Genomic DNA, 4,492 nt, shown 5'->3' on the forward strand with positions numbered 1-4,492 from the left:
ATCAACTCGATGGCAGTGAGTTTTTGAGACCCAAACTAGGAGATGGGCATGGGACAGCCTCCCTCAGAGAACAGACATAACTAAGCCTGCCAACACCTTGCTTTGGGATTTCTGGCTTCCCAAACCACAAGGGAATAAATTCCTCTTGCTGTGAGCCACTACATTTGTATATTCCTGTCACATCAGTCTTGAGAAGCGGATCCAGAAGGTGAGCGGGAAAGGGGGCCTGTTGGCGGGAATGCAGGCGGCCGTGGGGGTTTTGTAGTCCTGGGTTCAAAGTCTGCCTTTGTCACTCAGACAGAGGCCCATCGGACCTAAGACAGGCCTAATAGATTCCTAAACCTACTGTAGTTTTATCTTTAAACTGGAAAAAGGAGCTCACTGCCATTGAGTCCAGTCTGAATCATCGTTAGTGTCCCTGCAGGCCACAGTAGACTGGACACGGAAGCCATGCCCTTCTCCTGTCTTAAAACAAAGGGTATTTGAATTAGTCCTTCCCTGTGTACGATTTCTTCTTGTGGATTAAATGATACCTTGAGACTTGATGCTTGTCGCTCTTCAAGTTTTTTATTCCGCTAACAGCCAGGAGCCCTTCATCCTACCTAGAAAGGCCAAGTGTTTTCTCAACAGACTCCCACAGCTGGTCTGTTTTCCTCTCACTCCTCAATCAGTCTGGGACACACTGATCCTGGGGACTTGCCAAGTGGATTCACTCCACGGGGCTCACACAGTGCCTGTCTGGACAACGAGGTGGCAGGGGAGGCTCACATTCCACCTTGGGAGTTTGGCTTTCAGAAAGATAACGGACTCCCAGGGCAAGTTGACAGCCTCTGGCTTTTGGTGCCAAGGTTGATGTGACCAAGAAGCTGCTCCGGCCCAGATGGTAAGGTTCAAGCCTATTTCCAAGTTCATGATTAGGGCCAGGGGGAAGGGCACCCATCACTGTGCCTCTGCTAAGACAGTGTAGTGCAATGATTAAGTGACGTATAAGCTCTGAGTTTAGATGCTTTTATTTAAACAGACCCTTGGGTTGTATAAACTCAGTCAGAGGACATAGGCATTCAGTGATGCTATTTCACCATCTATAATGGGGTATAGTACTCATATCTACATCAGAGGATGATTAAGCAGATTCATGTGTGTGTGTGTGTGTGTGTACGCGAGTAGACACACATATATATGTATGACTTATAACAACACCCAGTTCATTTTAAGTGTTCAAGAAATATTAGCCTTTAAAAAAAAGCAAGTTATTTGTGGATATTTCCAGCTCCTCACCCTGGTTCTGCCTTAGAAGCTGATGTGCCTTAGAATGAATTTTCTATTCGAAATTTTGGTAGAAGCCTCCTACCTGAATTTCCTGCTAACTAATGTCAACCTGCAGAGCTGTCTCTTAATCACAATGCCTCCTTCTTTCTCTCACATCTCCACCCCGTTGACAAAGTTGCACCATTAGAGACATATTTAAGAGCCCAAACTTGCCTGGTCTCCATTCTTGTCCTTGCCTGGTCTCTTTCCCTCACCCCCTACTCCATCTCAGGCCAGGCCGTGTTGCTCTGGGTCCCTGGCCGGCAGATCCCAGCTTCCCAGGACATCATATTCTAATCACTCTAGTTACCACTGAGAGGCCTTGCTTGGCTTATTGGGAAGGAAGTCCCAGTAAACGTTTATTTGGAAGTCCTGATGACACCGTGTCCCTGATCAGGGTGCAGAAGGCAGGTGTTGCTGACAGCCAGCCAAGTCACTTAATACCTCGCGATGTCAGCGGCAAAGGAGGGAGGCAGGGACAAGCAGGCATTTCCAGTTCAGCTCAGGAAGGTTCTCTCCTCTTGCCGTCCTGCCCTGCCCTGCTGCCTCTTCCCTGGAGATGTGGCTGCTGCGGCAGCCATGCCTCCACTGTGCTTTCCCTAGTGCCAAGGAGCTGGAAGGAGGAAGTTAGAGTCAGGAGAGGATTGTTGTTGTTGTTGTTCCCTCCTGTACTGAGTCAAAGTTCACGTTAGTTGATCTTATGCCCTTGGACCCATCTAGCTCTGCCATCACTGGTGCCACCAGCATCCCTGCTGTGAGGCCGTTTACAACAATAATCACGAATGCCTGTTACGACAAGGAGGCCTGGTGGCATGGTGGGCTAGACACTGAGCCGCTAACCCTAAGGTCAGCGGTTTAAATCCACCAGCCTCTCGGCAGGCGAAAGATGGACCTGCCTGCTCCCCGAACGATTTCAAGTCTTGGAAAAAGACGAAAAGGCAGTTCTACTCTGAGGCTTGTGAGGAGTCAGAATCGACTCAACAGCAATACGTTTGGTTTGGTTTCTGAGGAAGTACGACTGCACTTACGAGGTGGCGCACACCAGCCAGACCTTGGGAAGCCAGAGGGTGATGGAGACAAGACAAGCACGAAGGAAGGAGGTCTGACCTCCCCAGCCCCAGCTGTCTCGTGGCAGAGGGAAATCTGGCTCCCCCAAACCCAACTCTCCCTTCTAGTCAGTAGAATCTTAGAAGTGGGAATTCAGGGTGAATGCTGAAGGTGATTTTAGGATTACCCAAAGCTCCTACTTTTTAGATGAAGAAAGCAGGCCCACGGAAAATAAATGATCTGCAGTGGCCCAGTATGAGTCAAGTACACGCTGTAATCGGAACCCAGGTCTGGTGACCAAAGGCTGGTGCTTTTTCTGACACAGGCGGCCTCTGTCTTTGGCAAGGTCTTGGTGCATGGCTAGGTTCTGCTTCGAGGTCTGCCCTGTCTGGGAGGGAAGTGCCCTTTGATGCTGGTAGCTCCAACCTGGGATGAATGGACGTGCCTCCGGGGCCCAGACGGGAAGGTGGTGCTCAGGGAAGACTACAGAGAGGTGCGGATTCAGGGTAGAGAGTGCAAGAGAACCGAGCATGAGGGCTCCCTTCCACGTCAGGGCCAGCAGTCCCCTCAGACCTGCTCTAGGCCCAGGCCCATGTTACACATAGGAAGGATGCCTACACTGTGGGGTGGGGGCAATGGTGTCCATGCCATGTGCCTGTGGGTTGCAGATAAAACGTCATGGACAGGTCAGATTAATTTTAAACCCAGGAAGCTTTTTCTTCCATGTGTTAGAGCTGCAGCAGTGACCAACATTATACATTAAGGAAGATATCCTATTTAGAGACAATCCCTGGAGCATACTACTGAGAAGATGGAGGAAGTTTGGGGGCATTGAATTTTCCTGACAGCTGTTTACCAAAAACCAAAGCAATTAACATCAAGTGACCCGACTCAGGGCAACCCAATGTGCACCACCACAGAATGGCTCCCTCGAGTTCCCAAGGGCTGCTTATTCAGAAACAGACTGCCAGGCCTCACTTCCCAAGTGCCTCTGGGTGGAACTGAACTGCCAACCTTTGATTATCAGCCAAGCCCTTAGCTTTTTGCACCACTCAGAAACTGCTGACAGCTGTCTACGAATACGTTTTCTCAGAGGCAGGGGATTGGTCCAGATGACTTCAGAAAGCTACTGTGGATCTGTGATTACCTAGAAATTGAAGTCCAGGTGGGTGAAACATCTACATGTGAGGCTCTCGGGGCCTGAGGGATGGGTCCGTCGCCCATCTGTCCCTGCAAACATTCTGTGCACTGCTGACCTCTGCGGCAGTCTGAGCACATTGACTAGCACCAGGTGAGGGAGAGCGGGAATACAAAGGCCCGGGTAATGCCAGCAGCTGAAAGGCCACAATTAGATGGAAAGGAGTTATCTGGTATTTAAATAATTATTAGATTGAAGGAATAATCAAGGGTTTGAGCTAGTTCCCCCCCCCCACTGTCACCCTGATGAGGGTCTATAACATTATTATTCAAATGCCCGTGATTCTCATTGAGAAGAGACCCAGAGAGTGGGGGGTGGGGTGGAGAAGGGATGAGGAGCAGAGAGGGGGTGGGGAGAGAGACTTATTTAATTTTCCTGTGACATGGGCAGCAGGAGGTAGGATTAGGATTAGTCTCTTTCTTATTTGAGCTGTCACTCAAGCAAAGACAGGGGAGATTGTTATTAGCGAATTTTATGCACACAATTTAAAGGGAACAGGGGGAGGTCGGAGGAGGGGAGAAGGAATTTCCTATCAAAAATAACAAGACCAAAGGAACAATTTCGATGTCACTACTCTACCAGCTGTGTTTGTTTCATTAATGGAATGTCATTGTTCCTCTAGACTGGAGGTGGTTACTGGGAATCGGTGACTATTACAGTGAGCCGGATGTGCACGGATTTCAGTGCCCTTGGACCTACAAGCAATGCCTATGGAGCCCACAGTCAAGACAGCCAAGGACACCTTGCGTTGGGCAGACCTGCCGCACAGACCTCTTTCCAGCGTGAAGAAGCAAAGCTTTCGCTTTGAGGACTAGCGTTCACCAGACTCACATCGCCGTGTGAAAAGGCGTACCATGAAGGAAAGGTGTACAGTGAACCCTCGCCACTTCGCGCTTCGACTTCTGCGGCTTCACTCTATCGCGGTTTTTACGTAACAGC

This window comes from Echinops telfairi, unplaced genomic scaffold (assembly GCF_000313985.2).
Source record: "Echinops telfairi isolate 266 unplaced genomic scaffold, ASM31398v2 ScPeMD7_7424;HRSCAF=8462, whole genome shotgun sequence".
Classification (NCBI taxonomy): Eukaryota; Metazoa; Chordata; class Mammalia; order Afrosoricida; family Tenrecidae; genus Echinops; species Echinops telfairi.